Here is a 24,225-nt window from a genome sequence, read left to right on the forward strand (position 1 = left end):
ATGGACTACCATGTGCTGGGGGGTGGCGCTATATCTGCAGTACCATGGGCTGCCTCGGGGTGGTGGTTGAATCGGCAGTACCGTGGGCTGCCTCGGGGCGTACTGGATCTGCAGTACCATGGGCTGCCTCGCTGGGCACTGGATCTGCAGTAACATGGGCTGCCATGGCGGCAGTGCGCTGGATCTGCAGTACCGTTGGCTGCTTCAGGTGGCGCTGGGTCTGCAGCACCATGGGCTGCCACGGGGGTCGCTGGATCTGCAGTACCGTGGGCTGCCGTGGGCGGGTGCTAGATCTGCAGTACCATGGCCTACCACGCGGCGGAGGGGCGCTGGATCTGCAGTACCGTGGGCGGCCGCGGGCTGGTGCTGGATCTGCAGTAGCATGGGCTACCACGGGGCGGGGTGGGCGCTAGATCTGCAGTACCATGGGCTACCACGGGCGGTGGGGACGCTGGATCTGCAGTACCATGGGCTACCACGGGCGGTGGGGGCGCTGGATCTGCAGTACCATGGGCTGCCTCGCGAGAGACTGGATCTGCAGTACCATGGGCTGCCTCAGGGGGCGTTGGATCTGCAGTACCGTGGGCTGCCTCGGGGGGCGCTGAATCTGCAGTCCCATGGGATGCCGCTGGGGGAGAGCGCTGGATCTGCAGTACTGTGGGCTGCCTCGGTGGGCATTGGATCTGCAGTACCATGGGCTACCACTTGGTGGGGGTGCGGCGTTAGATCTGTAGTACCATGGGCTGCCTCGGGGGGCCCTGGATCTGCAGTACCATGGGCTGCCTCAGGGGGCGCTGGATCTGCAGTACCATTGGCTGCCGCGGTGGAGGCGGGGCCGTTGGATCTGCAGTACCATGGCTGCCTCGTTGGGTGCTGGATCTGCAGTACTGTGGGTTACCACGAAGGGGGCGCTGGATCTGCAGTACTGTGGGCTGCCTCGTGGGGGTGCTGGATCTGCAGTACCAAGGGCTACCACGGTGGGGGGGACGCTGTATGTGCAATACTGTGGGCTGCCTCAGGGGGCATTGGATTTGTAGTACATTGGGCTACCGCGGGGGCGGGACACAGGATCTGCAGTACCATTGCCTGCCTTTGGGGTGGGGGTTGAATCGGCAGTACCGTGGGCTGCCTCGGAAGGCACTGGATCTGCAGTACCATGGACTACCATGTGCTGGGGGGTGGCGCTATATCTGCAGTACCATGGGCTGCCTCGGGGTGGTGGTTGAATCGGCAGTACCGTGGGCTGCCTCGGGGCGTACTGGATCTGCAGTACCATGGGCTGCCTCGCTGGGCACTGGATCTGCAGTAACATGGGCTGCCATGGCGGCAGTGCGCTGGATCTGCAGTACCGTTGGCTGCTTCAGGTGGCGCTGGGTCTGCAGCACCATGGGCTGCCACGGGGGTCGCTGGATCTGCAGTACCGTGGGCTGCCGTGGGCGGGTGCTAGATCTGCAGTACCATGGCCTACCACGCGGCGGAGGGGCGCTGGATCTGCAGTACCGTGGGCGGCCGCGGGCTGGTGCTGGATCTGCAGTAGCATGGGCTACCACGGGGCGGGGTGGGCGCTAGATCTGCAGTACCATGGGCTACCACGGGCGGTGGGGACGCTGGATCTGCAGTACCATGGGCTACCACGGGCGGTGGGGGCGCTGGATCTGCAGTACCATGGGCTGCCTCGCGAGAGACTGGATCTGCAGTACCATGGGCTGCCTCAGGGGGCGTTGGATCTGCAGTACCGTGGGCTGCCTCGGGGGGCGCTGAATCTGCAGTCCCATGGGATGCCGCTGGGGGAGAGCGCTGGATCTGCAGTACTGTGGGCTGCCTCGGTGGGCGTTGGATCTGCAGTACCATGGGCTACCACTTGGTGGGGGTGCGGCGTTAGATCTGTAGTACCATGGGCTGCCTCGGGGGGCCCTGGATCTGCAGTACCATGGGCTGCCACGGGCGGGCATTGCATCTGCTGTACCATGGGCTGCCGCGGCGGGGGGGGGGGGGCGGCACTGGATCTGCAGTACCATCGGCTGCCACGGAGGAGGGCATTGGATCTGCAGTACTGTGGGCTGCCGCGGTGGGCGCTGGATCTGCAGTAGCGTTGACTGCCTTGGGGGGCGCTGGATCTGCAGTACCATGGGCTGCCTCGGCGGGCACTCGATCTGCAGTACCGTGGGCTGCAACAGGGGGCGTTGGATCTGCAGTACCGTGGACTGCCTCAGGAGGCGCTGGATCTGCAGTACCGTGGGCTGCCGCGGGTGGGTGCTGGATCTGCAGTAGCATGGGCTACCACGGGGCGGGGGGGGCGCTGGATCTGCAGTACCCTGGGCTGCCTTGGGGGCGCTGGATCTGCAGTACCATGGGCTACAACGGGTGGTGCGGGCGCTGGATCTGCAGTTCCATGTGCTGCCTCGCGGGGGGGCTGGATATGCAGTACCAAGGTCTGCCTCAGGGTGCGCTGGATCTGCAGTACCATGAGCTGCCTCTGGGGGCGCTGCAGCTGCAGTACCGTGGGCTGCCTCGGGGGGCATTGGATCTGCAGTACCATGGGCTACCACTTGGTGGGTGGTTGGCGATGGATCTGCAGTTTTGTGGGCAGCATGTGTGGGCGCTGGATCTGTAGTACCATGGGCTGCCACGGGGGATGCTGGATCTGCAGTACCATGGGCTGCTGCGGGGGTAGGACACTGGAACTGCTGTATCATGGGCTGCCTCGTGGGGTGCTGGATCTGGGAGTACTATGGGCGACCACAGGGGGAAGGCACTGGATCTGCTGTACCGTGGGCTGCCTCGTGGGCGAGCGCTGGATCTGCAGTACCGTGGGCTGCCTCGTGGGGTGCTGGATCTGCAGTACGATGGGCTGCCTCGGGGGGCGCTGTTCTGCATTACCATGTGCTGTCTCGGCGGGGCTGGATCTGCAGTACCATGAGCAACCACATGGAGGGGGGGACGCTGGAACTCCAGTACCGTAGGCTGCCTCGGGGAGCGCTGGATCAGCAGTACCTTGGGCTACCACGGGGGAGTGGCGCTGGATCAGCAGTACCATGGGCTGCCTCGGGTGGAGCTGGATCTGCTGTACTATGGGCTGCCTCAGGGGGGGCGCTGGATCTGCAGTACCATGGGCTGCTGCGGGGGAAAGGCGCTGGAACTGCTGTATCGTGGGCTGCCTCAGGGGGCGCTGGATCTGCAGTACCATGGGCTACCACGGCGGAGTGGCGCTGGATCTGCAGTACCGTGGGCTGCCCCGTGGGGCGCTGGATCTGCAGTACGATGGGCTGCCTCAGGGGGGGCGCTGGATCTGCTGTACCATGGGCTGCCTCGGGCGAGCAATGGATCTGCAGTACCTTGGGCTGCCTCGGGGCGCGCTGGATCTGCAGTACCATGGGCTGCCTCAGGGGGCGCTGGATCTGCAGTACCATTGGCTGCTGCGGTGGAGGCGGGGCCGTTGGATCTGCAGTACCATGGCTGCCTCGTTGGGTGCTGGATCTGCAGTACTGTGGGTTACCACGAAGGGGGCGCTGGATCTGCAGTACTGTGGGCTGCCTCGTGGGGGTGCTGGATCTGCAGTACCAAGGGCTACCACGGTGGGGGGGGCGCTGTATGTGCAATACTGTGGGCTGCCTCAGGGGGCATTGGATTTGTAGTACATTGGGCTACCGCGGGGGCGGGACACAGGATCTGCAGTACCATTGCCTGCCTTTGGGGTGGGGGTTGAATCGGCAGTACCGTGGGCTGCCTCGGAAGTCACTGGATCTGCAGTACCATGGACTACCATGTGCTGGGGGGTGGCGCTATATCTGCAGTACCATGGGCTGCCTCGGGGTGGTGGTTGAATCGGCAGTACCGTGGGCTGCCTCGGGGCGTACTGGATCTGCAGTACCATGGGCTGCCTCGCTGGGCACTGGATCTGCAGTAACATGGGCTGCCATGGCGGCAGTGCGCTGGATCTGCAGTACCGTTGGCTGCTTCAGGTGGCGCTGGGTCTGCAGCACCATGGGCTGCCACGGGGGTCGCTGGATCTGCAGTACCGTGGGCTGCCTCGGGGGCGCTGGACCTGCAGTACCGTGGGTTGCCGCGGGCGGGCGCTGGATCTGCAGTACCGTGGGCTGCCACGGGGGGGCGCTGGATCTGCAGTACCGTGGACTGCCTCAGGAGTCACTTGATCTGCAGTACCGTGGGCTGCCACAGGCGGATGCTAGATTTGCAGTACCATGTGCTACCACAGGGCGGGGGGGCGCTGGATCTGCAGTACCGTGGGCTGCCGCGGGCTGGTGCTGGATCTGCAGTAGCATGGGCTACCACGGGGCGGTGTGGGCGCTGGATCTGCAGTACCATGGGCTACCACGGGCGGTGGGGGCGCTGAATCTGCAGTACCATGGGCTGCCTCGCGGGAGACTGGATCTGCAGTACCATGGGCTGCCTCAGGGTGCGTTGGATCTGCAGTAACGTGGGCTGCCTCGGGGGGCGCTGAATCTGCAGTCCCATGGGATGCCGCGGGGGTAGAGCGCTGGATCTGCAGTACCATGGACTGTCTCAGGGGGCGCTGCATCTGCAGTACTGTGGGCTGCCACGGGCGGGCGTTGCATCTGCAGTACCATGGGCTGCCGCGGCGGGGGGGAGGCACTGGATCTGCAGTACCATCAGCTGCCACGGAGGAGGGCACTGGATCTGCAGTACTGTGGGCTGCCGCGGTGGGTGCTGGATCTGCAGTAGCGTTGGCTGCCTCGGGGGGTGCTGGATCTGCATTACCATGGGCTGCCTCGGCGGGCGCTCGATCTGCAGTACCGTGGGCTGCAACAGGGGTGTGCTGGATCTGCAGTACCGTGGACTGCCTCAGGAGGAGCTGGATCTGCAGTACCATGGGCTGCCGCGGGCGGGTGCTGGATCTGCAGTAGCATGGGCTACCAGGGGCGGGGGGCCGCTGATCTGCAGTACCCTGGGCTGCCGCGGGCTGATGCTGGATCTGCAGTAGCATGGGCTACCACGGGGCGGGGGGGCGCTGGAAATGCACTATCGTGGGCTGCCTTGGGGGCGCTGGTTCTGCAGTATCATGGGCTACCACGGGCGGTGCGGGCGCTGGATCTGCAGTTCCATGTGCTGCCTCGCAGGGGGGCTGGATCTGCAGTACCATGGGCTGCCTCAGGGTGCGCTGGATCTGCAGTAGCATGAGCTGCCTCTGGGGGCGCTGCAGCTGCAGTACCGTGGGCTGCCTCGGGGGGCATTGGATCTGCAGTACCATGGGCTACCACTTGGTGGGGGGTTGGCGTTGGATCTGCAGTTTTCTGGGCAGCCTGTGGGAGCGCTGGTTCTGCAGTACCATGGGCTGCCACGGGGGATGCTGGATCTGCAGTACCATGGGCTGCTGCGGGGGTAGGACACTAGAACTGCTGTATCATGGGCTGCATCGTGGGGCGCTGGATCTGGGAGTAATATGGGCTACTACGGGGGGAAGGCACTGTATCTGCAGTACCGTGGGCTGCCTCGTGGGCGAGCGCTGGATCTGCAGTACCGTGGGCTGCTTCGTGGGGCGCTGGAACTGCAGTACGATGGGCTGCCTCGGGGGGCGCTGGATCTGCATTACCATGGGCTGTCTCACGGGGGGGCTTGATCTGCAGTACCATGAGCAACCACATGCAGAGGGGAACGCAGGATCTGCAGTACCGTGGACTGCCTCGGCGAGCGCTGGATCTGCAGTACCATGGGCTAACACGGGGGAGTGGCGCTGGATCTGCAGTACCATGGGCTGCCTCGGGGCACGCTGGATCTGCAGTACCTTAGGCTGCCTCAGGAGGTGCTGGATCTGCAGTACCATGGACTGCCTCGGGGGGGCACTGGATCTGCAGTACCATGGGCTGTTACGGTCGGGGGCGCTGGATCTGCAGTACCGTGGGCTACCACGGAGGGGCGCTGGATGTGAAGTACTGTGGCCTGCCTCGGGGGGGTGCTGGATCTGCAGTACCAAGGGCTACCACGGTGGGGGGGGCGCTGTATGTGCAATACTGTGGGCTGCCTCAGGGGGCATTGGATTTGTCGTACATTGGGCTACCGTGCCGTCGGGGCGCAGGATCTGCAGTACTGTGGGCTGCCTCGGGGGGCACTGGATCTGCAGTACCGTGGACTGCCTCAGGGGGCACTGGATCTGCAGTACCATGGGCTGCCGCGGGCGGGTGCTGGATCTGCAGTACAATTGGCTACCACGGGGCGGGTGTGCGCTGGATCTGCAGTACCAAGGGCTACCACGTGTTGGGGGTGGCGCTGGATCTGCAGTACCATGGGCTGCCTCGGGGTGCGCTGGATCTGCAGTACCATGGGCTAGCACAGGGAGAATGCTTGGTCTGCAGTCCCATGGGCTACCACTGGGGGGAAGCACTGGATCTGCAGTACCATGGGCTGCCTCAAGGTGGACGCTGGATCTGCAGTACCGTGGGCTGCCTCTTGGGGCACTGGATCTGCAGTACCATGGGCTACCACGAGGGTCACTTGATCTGCAGAACCATGGGCTGCCTCGAGGGGTGCTGTATCGGCAGTACCGTGGGCTTCCTCGGGAGTCACTGGATCTGCAGTACCGTGGGTTGCCTCGGGGGACGCTGGATCTGCAGTACCATGGGCTGCCACGGGGGCGGTGGGGGGCGCTGGATCTGCAGTACCGTGGGCTGCCTCGGGGGGCGCTGGATCTGTAGTACCATGGGCTGCCTCAGGGTGGCTGGATCGGCAGTACCGTGGGCTGCCTCAGGGGACGCTGGATCTGCAGTACCGTGGGCTGCCTCGTGGGGCACTTGATCTGCAATACCATGGGCTGCCTCGGAGGTCACTGGATCTGCAGTACCGTGGGCTGCCTCAGGGGGCACTGGATCTGCAGTACCATGGGCTGCCACGGCGGTGGCGGGGGGGCCGTTGGATCTGCAGTACCTTCGTCTACCGCGGTGGGAGGGCGCTGGATCTGCAGTACCGTGGGCTGCCGCGGGGGAGGGCGCTGGATCTGCAGTACCGTGGCTGCCTTGGTGGGGGGTGCTATATCTGCAGTACCGTGGGCTACCACGGGGGCGCTGGATCTGCAGTACCATGTGTTGCCGCGGGGCGGGGGGGGCGCTGTATCTGCAGTACCATGGGCTACCACGTGGGGGGGTAGGTGGCGGGGCGCTGGATCTATAGTACCGTGGTTGCCTCGCCAGGGGCACTTGATTGGCAGTACCATGGCAAGAGGCCCATTTATCTGAGGGGTGCGGGTAGTTTGCAAGCACCCCTGGGATCATGTAGGCCAGGCCAACAAATGACAGAACGGGATCCTCATTGATCTGCACATATGGAATGCCCATACGCCTGAATGGGAATACCCCAGTAAATACCTCCGCACTTCAAATAAATAAAAAAGCATCACATATTTAAAATCAATTAAAATGGCATTTAATTTAATATTTATATAAAACTTTAATTTTTTGAAAAATAAATTTACATGATTTAATGGGGCTATAATAAACTTGCCAGCTTCACAGTTTTTTCAATGTATAAATCATTGATAAAATTAGATTGTTTTGTTTTATAAAACTCTTGCACTGGTCAAGGCTGTACTTACGCCTGCTTTTACCAGGCATACAAATTTCATGGGCATTTGCTGAGCAGAAGTTGGGCAAATAGCCCAACTCTCCGCCTGTGAATTCCCTTTTCCCGGTTATTTGTGCAATCTTGACAGACTGCAAGTTCTGGGTTTTCGCACACCTTGTACACGCTGGCTGGAGCCGCAAATTACAGCCCTATGTGTCTCAGCAAAATTTCCCACTCCTTTTGGAGGACAAACCAAACCATACTGGATCTTACAAGAGTGGAGCGTCTTATGTGCTGTTAGATTTTTTTTTGCACCATTCAAATCAAATTATTTTTGCTATGTAACTCGGTGGGCGCATGAGCTGATAAGGTGCGAGGGACCTTGGTGAACAACAGGACCAGCAGCGTATCTCAGTCACCAGTGAGATCTAAGGATCGAGAAATGAACAGAGGAGTAATGAGAAGGAAATCGATTGAATTGGTGCCAAATCAGGTACAGAAAGAGAAATAAGGAGAGGGAAAGAAAGATAAGATTGAGAGAGAGAGAAAAAAGAGACAGAAACTAAAAGTAAGATTCTTTTTTGAAATGTTTAAATTCTCAGACAACAGTTTACTATGTGCAAGAATTAGTCTGAACAGTTTAAATTGTTCCATTTCTGGAGGTTGACTGGTAACGCATAAACAATTACCACATTTTTAAAAGAGTACTAATGCTGTTAATTGCCCGATTTCACTTTCTGCGACGAGTTTAATGAGCAATTAATGTGCAAATCCAACAAGTTCTTAAAAGTAACAGGGAGGCTGAGGACGAGAGGCTGATTGTGTGAAGCAGGCGACAGAGAGGGCTAGGTCCACCAACCCACGGTGTATCTGTTAATCGCCTGAACTTGCTGATTGATTTGCACATTAATAATGGCGTGCGTGGTTAACAGGAGCAAGTTGAGGCTCTCTCGGTCTGAATCTTGGGCTCCCACTTTTGGAATTCATCCTCAAGTTATGGGCGTCACGGACAATCACCGAAAACAGTTTGAGGGGCTCGCTGGGAACCTGCAGAGGGCAGTTAAGGGTCAAAGACGGGAGTCACATACCCAGACCGGGTAAGGACGGCAGATTTCCTTCCCTAAAGGACATCAGTGAACTAGCTTTTTATTTTCAAATAAAAAAAAAGGAACTGAATTGAGGTTCTCTGCAGCGGGTCAGAAGGCAGCTCACCACCACCTTCTCGAGGGCAATTAGGGATGGGCAATAAATGCCGGCCTTGCCAGTGACGCCGGAATCCTGTGAATGAATAAATTAATAAAAGTTATCTATTTGCAGTGGGGGGTGGGGGTGAAATTGGGTGCCTTTGTGCCCTCACCCCACCTCGGGCCGCTGACGGGGCACAAATGGTTTTGCGACCAGGTGCAGCGAGCTCAGCGACTCCCACTAGACGTGGACCCCGGATCTCCTGCCCCAGTAACGCCACAGATGCTGACTTGCCTCTTGCCCCTGCCATTAACGACAGGTAGAGTAGGCAGCCTTCGGTCAACTGGAGGAGCGCTATTTAAAGGCGTCAACATCCGGTTTATTTTTAGTCGGCCAATAATGTGCTTCTTTGTTAGTTTCACACCAGCAGACAGGCCTTTTGACAGATTTGAGTGACTTGCAATTGATGGAGTGTTCTGGCTCAAAACGACTCCTGACTTTCATTGAGGGCAGATTTGAAAGTCCAACATTTCTGTTCTTTTACGGGGGCTGTGCTGGCACTGGACCTCATGCTCTGACTTCACCGTCGGAGGCAACTGAACAGGGTGGATAAAGGGGAACCAGTGGATGTGGTGTATTTGGACTTCCAGAAGGCATTTGACAAGGTGTCACATAAAAGGTCACTGCACAAGATAAAAGTTCACGGGGTTGGGGGTAATATATTAGCATGGAGAGAGGATTGGCTACCTAACAGGAAACAGAGAGTCGGGATAAATGGTTCATTCTCGGGTTGGCAATCAGTAACTAGTGGGGTGTCGCAGGGATCAGTGCTGTGGCCCCAACTATTTACAATCTATATTAACGACTTGGAAGAAAGGACTGAGTGTAACGTAGACAACGTTGCTGACAATACAAAGATGGGAGGAAAATCAATGTTTGAGGAGGACACAAAAAATCTGCAAAAGGATATAGGCAGGCTAAGTGAGTGGGCAAAAATTTGCCAGATGGAGTATAATTTGGAAAGTGCGAGGTCATGCACTTTGGCAGAAAAAAAATCAAAGAGCAAGTTATTATTTAAATGGAGAAAGATTGCAAAATTCTGCAGTACAGCGGGACCTGGGGGTCCTGGTGCATGAAACACAAATGTTAGTATGCAGATACAGCAAGTGATCAGGAAGGCCAATGGAAACTTAGCCTGTATTGCAAAGGGGAGGGAGTATAAAAGCAGGAAAATCTTGCTACAGTTATACAGGGTATTGGTGAGGCCACACCTGGAATACTGCGTGCAGTTTTCATTTCCATATTTACGAAAGGATATACTTGCTTTGGAGTCAGTTCAGAGAAGGTTCACTAGGTTGATTCCGGGGATGAGGGGGTTGACTTATGAGGAAAGGTTGAGTAGGTTGGGCCTCTACTCATTGGAATTCAGAAGAATGAGAGGTGATCTTATCGAAACGTGTAAGATTATGAGGGGGCTTGACAGGGTGGATGCAGAGAGGATGTTTCCACTGATGGGGGAGACTAGAACTAGGGGGCATAACCTTAGAATAAGGGGCCGCCCATTTAAAACTGAGATGAGGAGAAATTTCTTCTCTCAGAGGGTTGTGGATCTGTGGAATTCGCTGCATCAGAGAGCTGTGGAAGCTGGGACATTGAATAAATTTAAGACAGAGATAGACAGTTTCTTAATCGATAAGGGAACAAGGGGTTATGGGAAGCGGGCAGGGAAGTGGAGCTGAGTCCATGATCGGATCAGCCATGATCGTATTAAATGGCGGAGCAGGCTTGAGGGGCTGTATGGCCTACTCCTGCTCGTATTTCTTATGTTCTTATGTTCTTATAGGGAGGAGGGCCAAAAGGCTCTCAACAGAACACCTTACCCTCCCAGGGTATTCCAGAAGCAGTTCTCCTACATTATTGTCACTGAGGTACAGTGTGTTCGAAGGCTGCACTTCAGCAAGGACATGGTCTCAAGAGCCCTGCCACATCCTGCAACCAGACCTCGAGCCCCAAACCAGGGTGAAGATGGCTCTCTCAGTGACAGTCAAGGTCACCATCGCGCTCAGTTTCTACACCAGCAGATCCTTCCAGTGTGCAACAAGAGACAACGCCAACATCTCCCAGTTTGTCGTGAATTGCTGCATCCGCTAGGTCACAGATGATCTGGTCTTCCCCATGACCAGAGAGAAGCAGTTGGAGCGTGCATGTGGCTTTGCCAGGATAGCGGGCTTGCCCATGGTGCAGGGCGCCATTGACTTCACCCACATCGCTTCACCGACACCGCATCACAATCCTGAGTCATTCCGTAACCCCAAAATCTGCCACTCGCTGAGTGTGTAGCTGATGTATGACCACACACGCAGAATCCTCACCATCAATGCCCGCTATCCTGACAGCAGCCACGATGCCTTCACCCTGTGCCAGACCGGTGTGCCAGTTCTGTTCCAGCCACCACACCAAGCTCGCGGCTGGCTGCTCATAGACAAGGGCTATCCACTCTCCACCTGGCTCATTCCTCCCCTCTGTAACCCCAACACTCCTGCCCAGCACTCGCACAATGGCAGCCATATTGCCACTAGGAACATCAGTGATCATCATAGGCAGTCCCTCGGAATCGAGGAAGACTTGCTTCCACTCTTAGCATGAGTCCTTCGGTGGCTGAACAGTCCAATACGAGGACCACAGACTCTGTCACAGATGGGGCAGATAGTAGTTGAGGGAAAGGGTGGGCGGGGAGTCTGGTTTGCCGCACGCTCATTCCACTGCCTGCGCTTGATTTCTGCATACTCTGTGATTAGACTCGAGGTGCTCAGCGCCCTCCCGATGCACTTCCTCCACTTAGGGCGATCTTGGGCCTGGGACTCCCAGGTTTCAATGGGGATGCTACACTTTATCAGGGAGGCTTTGAGGGTGTCGTTGTGATGTTTCTTCTGCCCACCTTTGGCTCGTTTGCCGTGAAAGAGTTCCGAGTAGAGCGCTTACTTTGGGAGTCTCGTGTCTGGCATGCGGACAATGTGGCCCGCCCAGCGGAGCTGGTCGAGTGTGGTCAGTGCTTCAATGCTGGGGATGTTGACCTGGTCGAGGGCGCTAACGTTGGTGTGTCTGTCCCTCCAGGGGATTTGCAGGATCTTTCAGAGACATCATTGGTGGTATTTCTCCAGCGACTTGAGGTGTGTACTGTACATGGTCCATGTCTCTGAGCCATACAGGAGGGCGGGTATCACTACAGCCCTGTCGACCATGAGCTTACGCTGAAGCAACGGTTCCGCTGCCTTGACCGCTTGGGAGGAGCCTCCAGTACTCGGCTGGGCGGGTGTCCCTCTCCGCCGTCACCTGCTGCATGCTGCACAACTTGGTCATCAGGGGGGCAAAGCCATTGCCACCAGGCACAGGTCCACCACCTCAGGAAGAGGACGAGGATGAGCAGGAACAGCAGCGACGGAGGAGGCAGCCAATCAATCGGCACTCTGCAAGGGCCGTCCGCAATTGCCTCATCACACTTCGGTTCCAGTGAATTCCAGCCCACTGGCCGATTGCTGAACACATCCCCATCAGCAGATCAATTTCCCCTTCCACACCAGACCCCAAAACTGAAATGAGAGACACCACCAAATGTGCGACATTCTGATAAAAAATTTATCCAAAAACATGAACTGCACACACATATATATATATATATATAGATATACAACAAAATTTACTAATCACCCTTGTGCAAACACTTACTTCCACTCTTAACAGTGGCTTTCCCTACTTTACTGCTATTACACAGTGTGTCCCCTGTGGCTGTAGCAGGGCTGGTGGAAAGCTGTTGAGTGTCAGGGCCAGAGACGACAGATGGCCTTGCAGGTCGCCCTCGACCAGCTCTGGGCCTGGAAGGTCCAGCTGTAGCCTACGCCACTTCAGGCTGGACAGCGGCAGTCAGGGCTGGCTGGGTCACAGTCAGCGACAAGTGCACTGGCGGAGCGGCTGTGGTGGGAGTAGGAATGCTGTCACCCTGAGAGAGGACAGCAGGTTCCTGCTCTGCACCGGTGGTGAAGGGAGTGGATGTTGAAGGTGGTGGATGGGGTGCCAATCAAGCGGGCTGCTTGTAGATGGTGGAAAGGCTTTGGGGAGTCAGGAGGTGAGGCACTCGCTGCAGAATTTTTAAAAAATTTCAAAATATACTTTATTCATATAAAAATTTGCACAATACATTGGAAAGCAGTTCAGTACATTTGGATGCGGTCAGCAATTCCATACAATATATTTGGATGCTAATGGCATTTCCGTTCAATACATTTGCTTGCTTTACATTTCGAGGTATATTTCAGTACAATCCAGGATACACTGTAATACAGTCATCAAATTAACTTACGTGTGGCACTGTACGGTACACAAAATAGGTGATGGTACAGTTACATTTCTTTGCAACATACATTACTGAACAGAACTTGCATTATACATGGCACTACATAGGTGTTTTCAGATCATGGTGCTCTATGTATACAAAAAATTTACAAGTACAGCCCGAGGGGAGTTTTATTCTGATTCCATCCCCTGGGTTTATCATGGCGGAAGGGCTTTAAACTGTGGCCCTTCACCACCGTGCCTTTGTGGCGACTGCACCAATTTTTAGTGCGTCCCTCAGCATGTACTCCTGGATCTTGGATTGCGCCAGTCTGCAACATGCAGACGAGGACATGTCATTGTTCAGAAAGACCAGCAAGTTTCGGCAACACCAAAGTGCGTCTTTCACCGAGTTGATGGCCCTCCAGCAGCAGGTGATGTCTGTCTCGGTGTGTGTCCCTGGGAACAGCCCGCAGAGCACAGAGACCTGTGTTACGGAGCTGATTGGGATGAACCTCGACAGCAACCACTGCATCTCCTTGCAGACCTGCCTTGCACTCGCTGCAGAATACCCAGCCTCTGACCTGCTCTTGTAGCCGCAGTATTTATGTGGCTAGTCCAGTTAAGTCTCTGGTCAATGGTGACCCCCAGGATGGTGATGGTGGGGGATTCGGCGATGGTAATACTAAGGGGAGGTGGTTAGACTCTCACTTGTTGGAGATAGTCCTTGCCTGGCACTTGGGTAGCGCGAATGTTACTGGCCATTTATCAGCCCAAGCCTGAGTGTCACCCAGGTCTTGCTGCAATCAGGAGCCATTTCAGGATCAGGACCCGGTTCAGGATCATGACCGGGATCAGGATCAGGAGCCAGTTCAGGATCAGGAGCCAGTCCAGGATCAGGACACAGTTCAGGATCAGGGCCCAGATCAGGATCAGGACCCGGATCAGGATCAGGACCCAGTTCAGTATCAGGACCTATTTCAGCATCAGGACCCGGTTCAGGATCAGGTCCCGGTTCAGGATCAGGGTCCGGTTCAGGATCAGGACATGGTTTAGGATGAGGATCCAGTTCAGGATCAGGAGTCGGTTCAGGATCAGGACCCATTTCAGGATCAGGACCCAGTTCAGCATCAGAATCCGGTTCAGATGAAGACCCGATTCAGGATCAGGACCTTTTCAGGATCAGGTCCAGGTTCAGGATCAGCAACCGGTTCAGGATAAGGACCCGATTCAGGATCAGGACCAGATTCAGGATGAGGACCCGGTTCAGGATCAGGACCCAGTTCAGAATCAGGACCCGATTCAGGATCAGGAGTTGGTTCAGGATCAGGAATTGGTTCAGGATCAGGACCCGGTTCAGGATCAGGACCCGGTTCAGGATCATGAGTTGGTTCAGGATTAGGACCCATTTCAGGATCAGGACCCAGATCAGGACCAGGAGCCGGTGCATGATCATGAGTTGGTTCAGGAATAAGACCCATTTCAGGATCAGGACTCGGTTAAGGATCAGGACCTGGTTCAGGATCAGGACTCGGTTCTGAATCAGGAGTCGGTTCAGGATGACGGCTCATTTCAGGATCAGGACACATTTCAGGATCAGGACCCGGTTCAGGATCAGGACTCACTTCAGGATCAGGATCTGGTTCAGGATCAGGAGTTGGTTCAGGATCAGGTGTTGGTTCAGGATCAGGACCCATTTCAGGATCAGGAGTCGATTCAGGACCAGGAGTTGGTTCAGGATCAGGACACATTTCAGGATCAGGACGCGGTTCAGGATCAGGACCCAGTTCAGGATCAGGACACATTTCAGGATCAGGACCCGGTTCAGGATCAGGTCCCGGTTCAGGATCAGGGCCCGGTTCAGGATGAGAACATCGTTCAGGATCAGGATCCAGTTCAGGATCAGGAGCCGGTTCAGGATCAGGACCTATTTCAGGATCATGATTCGGTTCAGGATCAGGACCCGGTTCACGATCAGGACCCAGTTCTGGATCAGGACCCATTTCAGGATCAGGATCCGGTTCAGGATCAGGTCCCGGTTCAGGATCAGGGCCCGGTTCAGGATCAGGACATGGTTCAGGATCAGGATCCAGTTCAGGATCAGGAGTCGGTTCAGGATCAGGACCCAGTTCAGGATCAGGAGCCGGATCAAGATCAGGACCCGATTCAGGATCAGGACATGGTTCAGGATCAGAATCCAGTTCAGGATCAGGAGTCGGTTCAGATCAGGACTAGATTCAGGATCGACCTTTTCAGGATCAGGTCCCGGTTCAGGATCAGAATCCGGTTCAGGATCAGGACCTTTCAGGATCAGGACACATTTCAGGATAAGGACCTGGTTCAGAGCCGGACCCGATTCAGGATCAGGAAACGATTCAGGATCAGGACCCGATTCAGGATCAGGACCCATTTCAGGATCAGGATCTGGTTCACGATTAGGAGTTGGTTCAGGATCAGGAGTTGGTTCAGGATCAGGACCCATTTCAGGATCAGGAGTCGGTTCAGGATCAGGAGTTGGTTCAGGATCAGGACACATTTCAGGATCAGGACCCGGTTCAGGATCAGGACACAGTTCAGGATCAGGGCCCGGATCAGGATCAGGAGCCGGATCTGGATCAGGACCCAGATCTGGATCAGGACCCATTTCAGGATCAGGACCCGGTTCACGATCAGGTCCCGTTTCAGAATCAGGGCCCGGTTCAGGATCAGGAGTCGGTTCAGGATCAGGACGCATTTCAGGAGCAGGATCCGGTTCAGGATCAGGACCCGGTTCAGGATCAGGAGTCGGTTCAGGATCAATACCCATTTCAGGATCAGAATCCTGTTCAGGATCAGGACCCAGTTCAGGATCAGGAGCCGGATCAAGATCAGGACCCGATTCAGGAGCAAGAGCTTTTCAGGATCAGGTCCCGGTTCAGGATCTGGACCTGATTCAGGATCAGGACCCGATGCAGGATCAGGTCCAGGTTCAGGGTCAGGACCCAGTTCAGGATCAGGGCCGGTTCAGGATCAGGAATTGGTTCAGGATGAGGAGTTGTTTCAGGATCAGGACCCGGTTCAGGATCAGGACACGATTCAGGATCAGGACCCCGTTCAGGATCAGGACCCAGTTCAGGATCATGGCCGGTTCAGGATCAGGAATTGGTTCAGGATAAGGAGTTGTTTCAGGACCAGGACCCGGTTCAGGATCAGGACCCGGTTCAGGATCAGGATCCGGGTAACAATCAGGACCCGGTTCAGGATCAGGACCCAGTTCTGGATCAGGACCCATTTCAGGATCAGGACCCGGTTCAGGATCAGGTCCCATTTCAGGATCAGGGCCCGGTTCAGGATCAGGTGTCGGTTCAGGATCAGCACCCATTTCAGGATCAGGATCCAGTTCAGGATCAGGACACAGTTCAGGATCAGGAGTTGGATCATGATCAGGACGCGATTCAGGATCAGGACATGGTTCAGGATCAGAATCCAGTTCAGGATCAGGAGTCGGTTCAGATCAGGACTAGATTCAGGATCGACCTTTTCAGGATCAGGTCCCGGTTCAGTATCAGGACACATTTCAGGATCAGAACCCGGTTCAGGATCAGGTCCCGTTTCAGGATCAGAATCCGGTTCAGGATCAGGACTTTTCAGGATCAGGACCCATTTCATGATCAGGACCCGGTTCAGATCCGGACCCGATTCAGGATCAGGAAACGATTCAGGATCAGGACCCGGTTCAGGATCAGGACCCATTTCAGGACGAGGATCAGGTTCACGATCAGGAGTTTTTTCAGGATCAGGAGTTGGTTCAGGATCAGGACCCATTTCAGGATCAGGACTCGGTTCAGGATTAGGAGTTGGTTCAGGATCAGGACACATTTCAGGATCAGGTCCCGGTTCAGGATCAGGACACAGTTCAGGATCAGAGCCCTGATCAGGATCAGGAGCCGGATCAGGATCAGGACCCAGTTCTGGATCAGGACCCATTTCAGGATCAGGACCCGGTTCACGATCAGGTCCCGTTTCAGGATCAGGGCCCGGTTCAGGATCAGGAGTCGGTTTAGGATCAGGACGCATTTCAGGATCAGGATCCGGTTCAGGATCAGGACCCGGTTCAGGATCAGGAGTCGGTTCAGGATCAATACCCATTTCAGGATCAGAATCCTGTTCAGGATCAGGACCCAGTTCAGGATCAGGAGCCGGATCAAGATCAGGACCCGATTCAGGAGCAAGACCTTTTCAGGATCAGGTACCGGTTCAGGATCTGGACCTGATTCTGGATCAGGACCCGATGCAGGATCAGGTCCCGGTTCAGGATCAGGACCCAGTTCAGGATCAGGGCCGGTTCAGGATCAGGAATTGGTTCAGGATGAGGAGTTGTTTTAGGATCAGGACCCGGTTCAGGATCAGGACCCGATTCAGGATCAGGACCCCGTTGAGGATCAGGACCCAGTTCAGGATCAGGGCCGGTTCAGGATCAGGAATTGGTTCAGGATAAGGAGTTGTTTCAGGACCAGGACCCATTTCAGGATCAGGACCCGGTTCAGGATCAGGATCCGGGTAACAATCAGGACCCGGTTCAGGATCAGGACCCAGTTCTGGATCAGGACCCATTTCAGGATCAGGACCCGGTTCACGATCAGGTCCCGTTTCAGGATCAGGGCCCGGTTCAGGATCAGGTGTCGGTTCAGGATCAGCACCCATTTCAGGATCAGGATCCAGTTCAGGATCAAGACCCAGTTCAGGATCAGGAGCTGGATCATGATCAGGACGCGATTCAGGATCAGGACATGGTTCAGGATCAGAATCCAGTTCAGGATCAGGAGTCGGTTCAGATCAGGACTAGATTCAGGATCGACCTTTTCAGGATCAGAATCCGGTTCAGGATCAGGACTTTTCAGGATCAGGACCCATTTCATGATCAGGACCCGGTTCAGATCCGGACCCGATTCAGGATCAGGAAACGATTCAGGATCAGGACCCGATTCAGGATCAGGACCCATTTCAGGATCAGGATCTGGTTCACGATCAGGAGTTTTTTCAGGATCAGGAGTTTGTTCAGGATCAGGACCCATTTCAGGATCAGGAGTCGATTCAGGATCAGGAGTTGGTTCAGGATCAGGACACATTTCAGGATCAGGACCCGGTTCAGGATCAGGACACAGTTCAGGATCAGAGCCCGGATCAGGATCAGGAGCCGGATCAGGATCAGGAGCCAGTTCTGGATCAGGACCCATTTCAGGATCAGGACCCGGTTCAAGATCAGGTCCCGTTTCAGGATCAGGGCCCGGTTCAGGATCAGGAGTCGGTTCAGGATCAGGACGCATTTCAGGATCAGGATCCGGTTGAGGATCAGGACCCAGTTCAGGATCAGGAGTCGGTGCAGGATCAGTACCCGATTCAGGATTAGTTCATGGTTCAGGATCAGAATCCAGTTCAGGATCAGAAGTCGGTTCAGATCAGGACCAGATTCAGGATCGACCTTTTCAGGATCATGTCCCGGTTCAGGATCAGAATCCGGGTCAGGATCAGGACCTTTCAGGATGAGGACCCATTTCAGGATCAGGACCCGGTTCAGATCCGGACCCGATTCAGGATCAGGAAACGATTCAGGATCAGGACCCATTTCAGGATCAGGATATGGTTCACGATCAGGAGTTGGTTCAGGATCAGGAGTTGGTTCAGAATCAGGACACATTTCAGGATCAGGACCCGGTTCAGGATCAGGACACAGTTCAGGGTCAGGGCCCGGATCAGGATCAGGAGCCGGATCAGGATCAGGACCCAGTTCTGGATCAGGACCCATTTCAGGATCAGGGCCCGGTTCACGATCAGGTCCCGTTTCAGGATCAGGGCCCGGTTCAGGATCAGGATTCACTTCAGGATCAGGATCTGGTTCAGGATCAGGAGTTGGTTCAGGATCAGGTGTTGGTTCAGGATCAGGACCCATTTCAGGATCAGGAGTCGGTTCAGGATCAGGAGTTGGTTCAGGATCAGGACATATTTCAGGATCAGGACCCGGTTCAGGATCAGGACCCAGTTCAGGATCAGGACCCATTTCAGGATCAGGACCCGGTTCAGGATCAGGTACCGGTTCAGGATCAGGGCCCGGTTCAGGATGAGGACATCGTTCAGGATCAGGATCCAGTTCATGATCAGGAGCCGGTTCAGGATCAGGACCCATTTCAGGATCATGATTCGGTTCAGGATCAGGACCCGGTTCACGATCAGGACCAAGTTCTGGATCAGGACCCATTTCAGGATCAGGATCCGGTTCAGGATCAGGTCCCGGTTCAGGATCAGGGCCCGGTTCAGGATCAGGACATGGTTCAGGATCAGGATCCAGTTCAGGATCAGGAGTCGGTTCAGGATCAGGACCCAGTTCAGTATCAGGAGCCGGATCAAGATCAGGACCCGATTCAGGATCAGGACATGGTTCAGGATCAGAATCCAGTTCAGGATCAGGAGTCGGTTCAGATCAGGACTAGATTCAGGATCGACCTTTTCAGGATCAGGTCCCGGTTCAGGATCAGAATCCGGTTCAGGATCAGGACCTTTCAGGATCAGGACACATTTCAGGATAAGGACCTGGTTCAGACCCGGACCCGATTCAGGATCAGGAAACGATTCAGGATCAGGACCCGATTCAGGATCAGGACCCATTTCAGGATCAGGATCTGGTTCACGATTAGGAGTTGGTTCAGGATCAGGAGTTGGTTCAGGATCAGGACCCATTTCAGGATCAGGAGTCGGTTCAGGATCAGGAGTTGGTTCAGGATCAGGACACATTTCAGGATCAGGACCCGGTTCAGGATCAGGACACAGTTCAGGATCAGGGCCCGGATCAGGATCAGGAGCCGGATCTGGATCAGGACCCAGATCTGGATCAGGACCCATTTCAGGATCAGGACCCGGTTCACGATCAGGTCCCGTTTCAGAATCAGGGCCCGGTTCAGGATCAGGAGTCGGTTCAGGATCAGGACGCATTTCAGGATCAGGATCCGGTTCAGGATCAGGACCCGGTTCAGGATCAGGAGTCGGTTCAGGATCAATACCCATTTCAGGATCAGAATCCTGTTCAGGATCAGGACCCAGTTCAGGATCAGGAGCCGGATCAAGATCAGGACCCGATTCAGGAGCAAGAGCTTTTCAGGATCAGGTCCCGGTTCAGGATCTGGACCTGATTCAGGATCAGGACCCGATGCAGGATCAGGTCCAGGTTCAGGGTCAGGACCCAGTTCAGGATCAGGGCCGGTTCAGGATCAGGAATTGGTTCAGGATGAGGAGTTGTTTCAGGATCAGGACCCGGTTCAGGATCAGGACACGATTCAGGATCAGGACCCCCTTCAGGATCAGGACCCAGTTCAGGATCATGGCCGGTTCAGGATCAGGAATTGGTTCAGGATAAGGAGTTGTTTCAGGACCAGGACCCGGTTCAGGATCAGGACCCGGTTCAGGATCAGGATCCGGGTAACAATCAGGACCCGGTTCAGGATCAGGACCCAGTTCTGGATCAGGACCCATTTCAGGATCAGGACCCGGTTCAGGATCAGGTCCCATTTCAGGATCAGGGCCCGGTTCAGGATCAGGTGTCTGTTCAGGATCAGCACCCATTTCAGGATCAGGATCCAGTTCAGGATCAGGACACAGTTCAGGATCAGGAGTTGGATCATGATCAGGACGCGATTCAGGATCAGGACATGGTTCAGGATCAGAATCCAGTTCAGGATCAGGAGTCGGTTCAGATCAGGACTAGATTCAGGATCGACCTTTTCAGGATCAGGTCCCGGTTCAGTATCAGGACACATTTCAGGATCAGAACCCGGTTCAGGATCAGGTCCCGTTTCAGGATCAGAATCCGATTCAGGATCAGGACTTTTCAGGATCAGGACCCATTTCATGATCAGGACCCGGTTCAGATCCGGACCCGATTCAGGATCAGGAAACGATTCAGGATCAGGACCCGGTTCAGGATCAGGACCCATTTCAGGACGAGGATCAGTTTCACGATCAGGAGTTTTTTCAGGATCAGGAGTTGGTTCAGGATCAGGACCCATTTCAGGATCAGGACTCGGTTCAGGATTAGGAGTTGGTTCAGGATCAGGACACATTTCAGGATCAGGTCCCGGTTCAGGATCAGGACACAGTTCAGGATCAGAGCCCTGATCAGGATCAGGAGCCGGATCAGGATCAGGACCCAGTTCTGGATCAGGACCCATTTCAGGATCAGGACCCGGTTCACGATCAGGTCCCGTTTCAGGATCAGGGCCCGGTTCAGGATCAGGAGTCGGTTTAGGATCAGGACGCATTTCAGGATCAGGATCCTGTTCAGGATCAGGACCCGGTTCAGGATCAGGAGTCGGTTCAGGATCAATACCCATTTCAGGATCAGAATCCTGTTCAGGATCAGGACCCAGTTCAGGATCAGGAGCCGGATCAAGATCAGGACCCGATTCAGGAGCAAGACCTTTTCAGGATCAGGTACCGGTTCAGGATCTGGACCTGATTCTGGATCAGGACCCGATGCAGGATCAGGTCCCGGTTCAGGATCAGGACCCAGTTCAGGATCAGGGCCGGTTCAGGATCAGGAATTGGTTCAGGATGAGGAGTTGTTTCAGGATCAGGACCCGGTTCAGGATCAGGACCCGATTCAGGATCAGGACCCCGTTGAGGATCAGGACCCAGTTCAGGATCAGGGCCGGTTCAGGATCAGGAATTGGTTCAGGATAAGGAGTTGTTTCAGGACCAGGACCCGGTTCAGGATCAGGACCCGGTTCAGGATCAGGATCCGGGTAACAATCAGGACCCGGTTCAGGATCAGGACCCAGTTCTGGATCAGGACCCATTTCAGGATCAGGACCCGGTTCACGATCAGGTCCCGTTTCAGGATCAGGGCCCGGTTCAGGATCAGGTGTCGGTTCAGGATCAGCACCCATTTCAGGATCAGGATCCAGTTCAGGATCAAGACCCAGTTCAGGATCAGGAGCTGGATCATGATCAGGACGCGATTCAGGATCAGGACATGGTTCAGGATCAGAATCCAGTTCAGGATCAGGAGTCGGTTCAGATCAGGACTAGATTCAGGATCGACCTTTTCAGGATCAGGTCCCGGTTCAGGATCAGGACTTTTCAGGATCAGGACCCATTTCATGATCAGGACCCGGTTCAGATCCGGACCCGATTCAGGATCAGGAAACGATTCAGGATCAGGACCCGGTTCAGGATCAGGACCCATTTCAGGATCAGGATCTGGTTCACGATCAGGAGTTTTTTCAGGATCAGGAGTTGGTTCAGGATCAGGACCCATTTCAGGATCAGGAGTCGGTTCAGGATCAGGAGTTGGTTCAGGATCAGGACACATTTCAGGATCAGGACCCGGTTCAGGATCAGGACACAGTTCAGGATCAGAGCCCGGATCAGGATCAGGAGCCGGATCAGGATCAGGAGCCAGTTCTGGATCAGGACCCATTTCAGGATCAGGACCCGGTTCAAGATCAGGTCCCGTTTCAGGATCAGGGCCCGGTTCAGGATCAGGAGTCGGTTCAGGATCAGGACGCATTTCAGGATCAGGATCCGGTTGAGGATCAGGACCCAGTTCAGGATCAGGAGTCGGTGCAGGATCAGTACCCGATTCAGGATTAGGTCATGGTTCAGGATCAGAATCCAGTTCAGGATCAGAAGTCGGTTCAGATCAGGACCAGATTCAGGATCGACCTTTTCAGGATCATGTCCCGGTTCAGGATCAGAATCCGGGTCAGGATCAGGACCTTTCAGGATGAGGACCCATTTCAGGATCAGGACCCGGTTCAGATCCGGACCCGATTCAGGATCAGGAAACGATTCAGGATCAGGACCCATTCCAGGATCAGGATATGGTTCACGATCAGGAGTTGGTTCAGGATCAGGACATGGTTCAGAATCAGGATCCAGTTCAGGATCAGGAGTCGGTTCAGGATCAGGACCCAGTTCAGGATCAGGAGCCGGATCAAGATCAGGACCCGATTCAGGATCAGGACATGGTTCAGGATCAGAATCCAGTTCAGGATCAGGAGTCGGTTCAGATCAGGACTAGATTCAGGATCGACCTTTTCAGGATCAGGTCCCGGTTCAGGATCAGAATCCGGTTCAGGATCAGGACCTTTCAGGATCAGGACACATTTCAGGATAAGGACCTGGTTCAGAGCCGGACCCGATTCAGGATCAGGAAACGATTCAGGATCAGGACCCGATTCAGGATCAGGACCCATTTCAGGATCAGGATCTGGTTCACGATTAGGAGTTGGTTCAGGATCAGGAGTTGGTTCAGGATCAGGACCCATTTCAGGATCAGGAGTCGGTTCAGGATCAGGAGTTGGTTCAGGATCAGGACACATTTCAGGATCAGGACCCGGTTCAGGATCAGGACACAGTTCAGGATCAGGGCCCGGATCAGGATCAGGAGCCGGATCTGGATCAGGACCCAGATCTGGATCAGGACCCATTTCAGGATCAGGACCCGGTTCACGATCAGGTCCCGTTTCAGAATCAGGGCCCGGTTCAGGATCAGGAGTCGGTTCAGGATCAGGACGCATTTCAGGATCAGGATCCGGTTCAGGATCAGGACCCGGTTCAGGATCAGGAGTCGGTTCAGGATCAATACCCATTTCAGGATCAGAATCCTGTTCAGGATCAGGACCCAGTTCAGGATCAGGAGCCGGATCAAGATCAGGACCCGATTCAGGAGCAAGAGCTTTTCAGGATCAGGTCCCGGTTCAGGATCTGGACCTGATTCAGGATCAGGACCCGATGCAGGATCAGGTCCAGGTTCAGGGTCAGGACCCAGTTCAGGATCAGGGCCGGTTCAGGATCAGGAATTGGTTCAGGATGAGGAGTTGTTTCAGGATCAGGACCCGGTTCAGGATCAGGACACGATTCAGGATCAGGGCCCCGTTCAGGATCAGGACCCAGTTCAGGATCATGGCCGGTTCAGGATCAGGAATTGGTTCAGGATAAGGAGTTGTTTCAGGACCAGGACCCGGTTCAGGATCAGGACCCGGTTCAGGATCAGGATCCGGGTAACAATCAGGACCCGGTTCAGGATCAGGACCCAGTTCTGGATCAGGACCCATTTCAGGATCAGGACCCGGTTCAGGATCAGGTCCCATTTCAGGATCAGGGCCCGGTTCAGGATCAGGTGTCGGTTCAGGATCAGCACCCATT

This window comes from Pristiophorus japonicus, chromosome 19, assembly GCF_044704955.1.
Source record: "Pristiophorus japonicus isolate sPriJap1 chromosome 19, sPriJap1.hap1, whole genome shotgun sequence".
Classification (NCBI taxonomy): domain Eukaryota; kingdom Metazoa; phylum Chordata; class Chondrichthyes; family Pristiophoridae; genus Pristiophorus; species Pristiophorus japonicus.